The sequence below is a fragment of the Kryptolebias marmoratus genome, linkage group LG12 (assembly GCF_001649575.2).
Source record: "Kryptolebias marmoratus isolate JLee-2015 linkage group LG12, ASM164957v2, whole genome shotgun sequence".
Classification (NCBI taxonomy): Eukaryota; Metazoa; Chordata; class Actinopteri; order Cyprinodontiformes; family Rivulidae; genus Kryptolebias; species Kryptolebias marmoratus.
In genome coordinates, this window is record NC_051441.1 from 23,480,284 (window position 1) to 23,490,612 (window position 10,329).

The 10,329-nt window shown below is 39.4% G+C and overlaps 1 long non-coding RNA gene across 1 annotated transcript; it reads right to left on the minus strand.

Annotated features, from left to right (window-relative positions):
* Positions 1-873: 873 nt before the first annotated feature.
* Positions 874-2,560, minus strand: LOC119617508. The gene is made up of 2 exons (XR_005233822.1): positions 2,247-2,560; positions 874-2,051 (listed from the first exon to the last, which is right to left on the minus strand). It is a non-coding gene; the product is annotated as an uncharacterized LOC119617508 (long non-coding RNA).
* Between the last annotated feature and the right edge of the window lie 7,769 nt (positions 2,561-10,329).

Consider the following 10,329-nt stretch of genomic DNA (forward strand, 5'->3'; position numbering starts at 1 on the left):
ATAAGCAGTTTATACACTCCATCAGATACCGTTCCCCCTGTGTAACAGAGGGTAAACAGTATCTGATGGGTGATATAGGGCCATCAGATACTGTTCCTCCAGTGTAACGGGGGGGTGCACAAGAAAAACAGAAATGAGTTTTTACATAGTAGTACACAAACACTGTGTTGTTGTTACAGCAACAAACAAGTTCAAAGTTAAAAGCATTAAAAATCCCAAAACAAACAGTAACCGCGAGAGTACATTAAGACAGAGCTAACCTAAAAAAATGGGTAAAAAACAATTGAATTTCTATTCTTTAATTTACCTCCACCGAGGAGGTATATGTTTCCGGTAGCATTTGTTTGTCAGTGCACAAGATTACTCAAAAAGTAAAGTATGGATTTTGATGAAATTCTCAGGAATTGTTGAGGTTGTCACAAAAAACAAATAATTAAATTTTGGTGGTGATCAGGGTCATGATCCAGGTCCTACAATGTTTTAATGAGCCTATGGCCTAGGCGGGCGGAGGTGTGTGCTCTCAGAGTTCCTGAACATACAGCAATGATGATGATGTCATCACTGTACTTTGAGAAACTCAGAATGCAAAGATCAGTCCCATTATGACATCACAATGATAACGGGTCTTGGAGGAAATTATTTCCTGTAGTATTCTCTAGGTGTGTCCCAATTCAGCGGCTGCATCCTTCGAAGGACCCGGCCTACCCGGTATATGTAGGCCGGGTCCTTCGAAGACCGGGTAGACAGGAAGTCAGCGGTTGTGAATTGAGACGGTCTAGCCTTCAGATTTACCTCGGAGTACGTCCTGTCGCCTAGCAACCGTAACAGTGCGCAAACGGAAAGAGCGAAAATGGAGACAGAAATGTTATTAATTTTTTTTACCACTTTTTTAATATTAGAAGAATTGCAAGAATTATATCGTCGCCGCCATGTCTTTGATCCTTCTTCACCCGATCCAGCAGCACTGCCAGAGACTTCCTGTTTAGTGAATAAAAGTTTAAATAAACGGTCCAGGAAGAGGACATTCAGATTCATCCTGCATATTTATTGTAAATAGCTCTGCAGTTTTTTTTAAATGAACTTACTGTTAATAAAATTAATTATTGTCAATTTTTTTGTAACAACTTTATTTTAGAAATTTAAAACAAAAACAACATTTTCAAGAACAACAACAAAAAAAATACAACCAATTCATTTATTTGCAATCTTTTCTAGAATTGAGAAAAGCCTTTCCATTCGCTCCCTATTTTCTTGTGCTCTTCTCTCTTCTGCTTCTCTCTGCTGCCTCATATCTTCCCTGATTAAGTTCATAAATTCATCCTCTCTGTCCTGCTGCCTCTTTCTTCCCTGTCTCCTTTCCTCTCTTTGCTCCTCAGCCCTGTCTTCTTCTTGGTCAGCCACTGCTGCGCTTGGACCTGGAGTGTCCTCAGTGATGGAGGCAATTAGGACAGGAGGTGCAGTGGAAGGCCTCTGTCCTAAAACCTCATCCATGAGGACAAACCAGGGCCAAGTCGCAGCAGTGGGCTTCCCACTCACTCCTTCCCCTGACCCTGGATATTTGCAGTCCTAAACAGAGGAAATAAGACATCACAGTTCACAAAAAGAGCAACAAACATGTTCCTTTAAACCTCACATGTAAAAATTATATTCTTTATTACACATGTACATACTTTATATTTCTTTTTTAAGTTGTCCCTTTTTTTTTTTTTTGCCTGCAAAGGTGTCACCTTCCCCTGCAGGCCCATCTTCTCCAAAATTATCCTAATAACATCAACAAAAAATGAATGAAGAGGGAAACATGAAAAATAATGTCTTAAACCCATATTTAAAAACTACAGTTTTCTCAACACGACACAGTAGGAGCTATATTTCATTTAGATCACAGATTATGGACAGTATGGAGTTAATGAAACTGTACTCATAAGCATAAGATGAATAAATGGATTCATTCTTCTACCTCCATGCCACAGCGGCAGAGTTTTTTGCGCCCGTAAAAAGGTGGCTGTTTTTATTGCGAAGCTTGATGAAAGCTTTGGTCTGCTCCTTGGTCCCTAAAAAAAAGAGAAAAAATAGCTTAGCAGCAAAAGTTGAGGAACTACGGGACCTGCTGTACGAGCTCATTTATTGTCCTGATGATCTCTGACAAAAAAATAATACAAAAAAATGTCTACGCAAATAACAAAAGCCTATCATCATAACTGCTTTAGGTTTTTCATATTTGTAATCCCAGATTTTAACATACTTACATTTAAAAGTGTACTCCACTTTCGCTTCGTCCGCCATTGTAAAAAGAATTTTCCGTTAGACCGGTTATACCCGCAATGCATCTTGAGATAGGATGGGCTGAGAAGGATACATCGGAACCGTCCTTCAAATCGGGGAAAAGGAGTACGCATATGTGGGCCGCATTTGAAGGAGTCTTCGAATTGGGACAGCCTTCGGCGCGCCGCTGTGACGTAATCGGCCTTCAAATCTGGCCTTCCAAGGATGCGGCCGCTGAATTGGGACACACGCTCTGTCACACTGGAGCTGAGTGAGCCTGTTAGAAAAGGAGCTTTCCTGCCTTGGGACAGGATGTCCATGAATAATAGCAGTATGTTCAGGAACCTCATGTCCCTCACTGACTCAAATGTCGCCAAGTTCTGCCTGATGAGTTTTTAAGCTTTTTTCAATGAGTTTATTGAGCCTGCTTGCATCCCTGTCACTGATGCTGCTTTCCTATCAGACCATGACACAGTAAATGGCACCTGCCACCACAGGCTAATATAAAATTTCCTGCATTTTACAACACATTTTGAAGGATCTGAGCTTTCTCATAAAACAGAGTGCTCCAGTTTAGCCTGCTGCCCAGATGAACTCCCAAGTAATTGTGTCAATCCACAACCTCTACTTCCTTCTTCAAAATCTTGATGGACCAGGTTGTGGGTTTTTTAATCCTGAAGTTGATCACCATCTCCACCACATTCAGAAGCAGATATTCCTGCAAGGCCACTTCACAAAGTTATCCGCCAGCTCAGTGTACTCCAATACCTGTCCATCTCTAATACACCCAACCACTGCAAAGTCATCAAAATACTTCTGAAGGTGGCATGACTTAGTGTTGTACTAAATGGCTGAGATGTACTGAATGAACAGGAATGGAGACAAGACTGTTCCCTGTGGAGCTCCTGTGTTACTAATGACCACATCAGACTGGGTCCTCACAGGGTCCTCCCAAATGCACAAACAGACAGAAGACCTGTCTGACAGATAATCAGTAATCCAGGAGACAGTAGATGCACTGACACCCATCCCCAGCTGCTCCAAACTCAGTAAAGAAAGCTGGGTAGTGTTGAAGGCCTTGGAAAAATCAAAGAACGTGATTCTTACAAAACAGCTACCACTATCCAGGGTTAAGTGAGCACAATGCAGCAGAAAGATTACATCCTTATTCATACCCACATGGGGTTTGTAGGCTGTTGTGGAATTTTCTTTAACAAAGAGGACAACGAAGAGTTTCGTCTTAGGATAATTTATTTAAGCTATATAGCTGAGAATCCCTGAGCTGAGGTGAGTCAGCAGAGTGAGCTTGAAGCATTACAGATAGCTTCCCCTTCTTATACCATTTGTAGGATGAGGAGCGGTCAGGGGGGAACAGAAGGTTTAAAATAAATTGATCAAAAGGGCAGGTAATTAAAGAAAAACACATGAGATAGCACAGACATCATTGCACCCTATAGAGCAGGGGTAGGCAACCCTGGTCCTGGAGAGCCGCTATCCTGCAGGTTTTACTTGATTCCCTGCTCCAACACACCTGATTCAGAGGTTAAATTACCTCTTCATGTTCTGCAGAAGCCTGTTAATGACACACTGATTCAAATCATGTGTGTTGGAGCAGAGAAACAAGTAAAACATGCAGGATAGTGGCTCTCCAGGACCAGGGTTGCCTACCCCTGCTATAGAGATAAGATTAAAGGCATCCTAACTAAACTAAATCATGGTGAAAATGAATGCTCTGTGTTTTCCACAGTTCATCAAGGGGTTACATACAGCAAGAATCACTGAAACAGTATTTTTTCCATTACATAGGCAAAATAGAGAGGGTCCAGAGCAGTTCTGACCAGCTGTCCAAGATGGGTCAGGACCAGCCTCTCCAGAGTCCTCATCAGTAGTGACATCAGAGCAATCAGTCGGGAATCATTTAGGTCAGATGGAGTGGTTTTTTTTGGCACCAGCACTAAGCAGGATGTTTTCCAGCACCTTTTCTTGCAGCAGACTCATGCTGAAGATGTGCTGAAGGAAACCGGGCAGCTGGGAAACACATCAGACCTGGGGACTGAGGTGATCAAGGCCTGCAGCTAAGATCATTTAGTTTGGCAGACAATATTCATTCCTTCAAGAAATGCTAGGCCTTCTATTCATAGCTATTTTTTTCCTTACCACTAATTGAAATGATTAATGACTTAAAGTGACTTAATGTAGGAGTAATCCTTCTTGCCTTTCAAAGACATATACAATACATTCTTTGCATTCCAGTCACTCCAGATCTGACAAGGAAATCTAACCCCCACAATTCCTCAGTTTACATTTCCTTTTTGCTTGGCTCCTGCAAAGCCTCAGTTACTGACAGTTTCATGTCCAGCATGTTACTAACATATTTTTGTTTGGGATTGATTGAAGTAGTGTGCCAATGCACTTTCTTTTATACAGTTTTATGCAATACTGATAACACCAACTTATATTTTGTGGTTTTTAAAACCAACCATTTGAACCCACTGAATTACAGAAAGATTTTTGCATTTTTATGTGTACATTTAGATGATTGATGCATTTTTCCTAAACAATTACTTTCAGTTGTGACTGACATCATGCCCAAGTCTGTCTTAGTTAAAACAAAGTTTACCACAGTGACAACCAGATGAAGTTTCTCAAAGCTTTGCAGCTTTCCATTCAGTTTCAGTGTTAGGAAATTTTTAATTCATTAAGGATTTAAATGTGCTTCCTCTAGATGAAGAAATTAAAAAGGAAGAGATTATTGTAGAATGAATTTTGTAATGTCCATGACATATTGAACTTATTTGTTCTTAACCAAGAAATCAGATACAGAACAAATAAACTTGAACTTAACAAGTTTTATTAGGAAACAGATTCTAAACACTGTCAATTCCAAATCATATCTCATATTAAAAAAAAACAAAGACATGGAAGAGAAGATTCTGGAATAAGTTCAAAGCAAGGACATATAAATGAGGATATACATCACTGGCTGCTAGGGGGTGCTATAGCTTCCGCTAGAAAAGTCATAGCACCCCTGTAGCACCCCCAAGCAAGGGTGTAATCCACATGAGGTTTGAGTCGGACATGTCTCCCTCACTTCCCTTATATGTGCCCTCTATCCCCCGCACTTTTTTCAACAGCTGCAATTGTTTAATCCATTGTTAACATGTGGGGACGTGTTTTTCCAAGCCATCTTTAAACGCACCATAAGCGCTGTACACATGGTGTATCGGGTAAGTAAGTAAAGTAAACTTTATTTATATAGCACCTTTCACAGACATAAAATCACAAAGTGCTTAACAGAAATGGAGACAACAATATAAAATCAATGAACAAAATTAACAGAAAGCCAGACTGAAGAGATGTGTCTTGAGACTTTTTTTGAAAGAGTCAGTACATTCGGAGCAGCGCAATGCTAAAGAGAGAGCGTTCCAGAGCCTCGGGGCCACCACCTGAAATGCTCTGTCACCACGGGTTTTAAAATGAGTTCTAGGTACTGACAGCAGCATCTGATTTGAAGACCTCAGGAGCCTAGACGGGCAGAGAGGCTTCAGAAGTTCTGATATATATTTAGGGGCCTCACCATGGAGTGCCTTAAAAGTTAAAACCAATATTTTAAAATGAGTCCTAAAATAGACCGGGAGCCAATGCAAAGAAGCCAGAACAGGAGTTATGTGAGCTGAGGAGACTTGCTGCTTATCAGTGTTGCATGGTACATCAGAAATATATTCAACAAACTAGCCAGAGCCAATAAGAGGCAAAAAACTTTGCAAAGTTTTTTCCAAACAAACCAGTGATTGTTTGAGTTATGGTGTTCCATGCTGATAATGTTAGCTAAATGATAATTGATGTCAATATATAATGTTAACAAAGCTATTAATGTTGTTCTGAACCTATGTTACATTCCTTGCTGGTTATTTAATGCTAGCAATATATTCAATCCTCTTTAATTTCTGTGCAGAAGTTGTGCTCACTGTTGCTTTCCACATATTTAAAAATAATCTTTACTGCCACAGTAGAAAGAGCAAAGTCAGGGAGGAGAAGGAAAAGGAGGGGTTAAATCAGAGGCCAGCAGCAGAGACAATGATGCAGGGTCTTCAGTGAGGAATGTTGCCAGAAGTCCGGAGCCTTTTTGAAGAAGTGGAAATACTTGTACGGTTGCTGCTGACTGTGCCTGCCTCTTCTGCTGAGGCTGAAAGAAATTTCAATGGTCTTTGGCAGTTAAAACCTGGCTTTGCAACACAATGACACAGTCTCGGCTCAACAGTGTTGCTGTGGGTCATATCCACAAAAACAAATTGGACAAACTAAATAGGAGAGAAATTACTCAGCAATTTATTGTGCCTAATGAGAGGTGCAGAATCACATTTGTGGGAAGCTTCTTTATGACAAGAACGCATGGTAATATGTCCGGAGAGCGAGACCAAAACCAGACACGGAGACAACAGCTGAAGGTAAGTGTGTTTATTTACAAGGTGGTCACTGTGTACGGAGCGTGCGCCGTGGTAGGATCTGAAAGGCAAGAGGAACAGGGTGAGTCTCGGGTACCAATCCTGCTGTCAGCTGAGCACTGTATGAATGATTCAATTGTTGTTCTTTGGTCTTACAGGTCCAGGAGATGTCCAGCGGCGAGGAGGAGGAAAAGGAGGCGTTCAGGTGATCCAGGAGTCAACAAGCCAGTAATCCCGTCCAGGTGAGTATCCAAGTGTCCAAGGTAAGTATCCGTGAGTCCACAGCTCCGTGACGTGGCAAGGTATCTATAAACAAGGTGCATAAAGAACGTAGTCAATAATTTATCAAGACTTGGTTAGAAACGGTGGCTGCAAATCTAACCCAGGAGGTTCGATGCTCCAGCGAAGGTCTGGTCTCAACTGGAGGCTTAAGTACTGGCAGTCTTCATTATCCCAAATCTGGATCACCTGTGGAAGTAGAAACTGGAGGAGCCGCCCCAAGGCGGGGCTAAAACTCCAGATCCCTACACTTTATTCCTGTGACAGAGGTTTAGGTAGAGATATTGGTCTATCACAGATACATATGTATATTTCATTCTGTTCTTCATATGATTTTATATGTTTGTGCTTGCGTCTGTGTGTGTTGAGAACTGTAAGAACAAATAATCCTTCTTGGCACCCTCAATAAAATGCTTAGCACCCACTTAGCACCTGCAGAAAAAAATCTCTGGACTCGCCACTGATTTACATGCTTGTGTATTTCCCAGTATTGTAACAAATTGTTAGAATTAGGAACATTCTGCTAGTGAATCAATATTTTTTTCTAATTATGTACTTAAAATAATAGAAAATCGGGACTTCCGGGTGAGCAAGCAAGATGGCGACAGCTTAAGCAGAATGCTCCCCGACATATTTTAAAAATCTCAAGCTATAAACAAACAAGCCACATTGAGAGGAAAAATAATTGCAAAATCATCTCATATAAAAAAACTAGACAAGAAAAATTTATTAATTTGGAACATAAACTGGCTGAATTGGAAAAAACAAACTAAAATAAGGTAACCAAATAAGGTACCAAAAATTATAGTCTCTAAGAAACTAATGCACTACTGAATAAACTATACCTACCTACTGTAACAAGGGAACAGAATGAAACCCTGACCAAAAACATATCAACACAGAAAATTGAAAATGTAGTAAACAAGTTAAAACTCAACAAATCACCAGGACCAGATGGATTCAATTCAGATTGGTATAAGACTTATTTAAAAGAACTTTCTCCTGTTCTCTTGAGAACATTTAATTGGGTTCTAAATGGAGGACAAATTCCTTCCTCCTGGAGAGAAATAATAATTACAGTCATCCCAAAGGAAGGTAAAGACAAACTAAACTGTTCAAATTACCGCCCTGTCAGTCTACTTAATCCAGATTATAAAATTTTCACATCTATGATAGGCAAAAGATTAGAACATATCCTCCCAGATATAATGAACCTAGACCAGAGGAGATGAACTAGGGACAATATTAGAAGAACCTTAAACGTGATCAACCATATTAGAAAGACTGGCAAACAAGCAATTATATTGGGCTTAGACGCACAAAAAGCATTTGACACTGTAGACTGGTCATTCTTTTTCAGAGTTTTGTCCCAATTCAAATTTTCCAATAAATTTATAAAGATAATTCAGGGATTATACAACAAGCCCACGAATTGAACAAGGGTGTAGATAAGGATGCTCCATGTCCCCATTACTATTCGACATATTTATATAACCTCTAGCACAATCCATCAGGTAAAACACCAAAATACACGGCATAAAGATAAATCAAAATGAACAAAAATTAGCGCTATTTGCAGACGATATTTTAATCTACCTGGCAAGACCCCGGAAATCCCTCCTAGAACTACATAAAACTTTGATGGAGTACAGGAAATTCTCAGGTTACAAACTGAACTCCCTTAAATCTCAGATCTTGACATTCAAATATTCACCCCAAAATACAAAGAAAACTTCAAAATAAACTGGAACATGGACTTAATGGAGTGACCATTCCTAAAGAACCAAGGGATATTGTCTCTGCAAACTATGTCCCTTTAATGACTAAGATAAAAAAATGACTTATCCAGTCGGAACCTGTCGCCTTACTTAGGTCTTATGCAAAGAGTAGAAGCTATCAAAATGATGATGTTGCCAAAAATACTATACCTTTTCCAGATGCTACCAGTAGAACCAGCCAAATCTATGTTCCAAGAAATTGACAAACTGATATCAAGATTTATATGGCAAGGGAGGCAGCCCAGGTCTAGATTTAAAACTTTACAGCTGAGTAAAAATAAAGGAGGCCTTTCACTCCCTAACATGATTAATTATTACAAAGCAGCACAAATAAATCCTCTGGTGGAGATGTGTGACTCCTCCTATGTAGTAAAATGGAAGGAGATAGAAAATATAAGCAATGGTATCCTTTTGCAAGCAGCAATTGGAAATAAAGAATTAATAAAAGACCTTAAAGAACTAAACCCATACTAAGCAACAGCACTCATCTGGTCAGAACTAGTAAAAGAAAACAAAGAGTCCTGTTTGCCAATCAGATGGATAGCATATGACCAAGACTTTACCCCAAATAAAACAGACAATACCTTTAAAAAATGAATTGAAAAGGGCTTGGTAAAATATAATGATCTTTAACATAAAGGCTGTTTAAGGACCTTTCAAGACATCAAACAAAAATATGATCTTGACAGTAGAGATTTTTTTTTGTTATTTTCAAATCCGGCATTTTTTAGAAAAAATAAATAAAGACGAACTAGATAGGACGTTTACTGGTATCTTAAATATCTTTCTAAAATCGTATCAATCATCCTCTGTTAATAAATTAACATCCAAAATGTACAATGAACTACAAAACCTGGAAGGAGGTAACACACAATATATCAAGGAGAAATGGGACATGGAAATAAACTATGAAATTCATAATGAAGATTGGTCAGACATTTTAAATAACTGTTGGAAATGTTCATCATCACTAACATATAGAGAATTTGCTTGGAAGAATATACGCTTCTTCAAAACACCAGCTCAGAGGGCCAAAAATGTAGACAGATCATGCTGGAGGTTATGTGCGTCGAGACAAGCTGGTCACTTCCACATTTTATGGAGTTGTCCTAAGTTACTTTCTTACTGGGGGATAATCAAACAAAGTGTGGAGACTGTTACTGGGACCAATTTTGATTTAAATTTCGAAACAATGTTTCTGGGCAAATGACCGAACTGTGTAAAGGGATTTCACACAACATACATGTTCAATATAATGCTAATTGCTAGTAAAAAAGCAATCACTCAGAAATGGATGACCGACAAAACACCCACATTAGAAGATTGGATAAACATTATTCAAGACATCTACAGGAAGGAGGAATTGACATTTGCTTTAAAACTGGAACAAGACAAATTTGAAAAATGTTGGACCCCATGGACCTTCATGAACACTAGATCAGAACTTGACAACATGGAGGTGACACCCGTTGTTCTTTAGCTACTTGGTTCGGTTTACACCATTTATTTTATGGACCTGGAAAGTTTTTTCAGTGTCATATTGGCTACTTTTTTTTGGGGGGGGG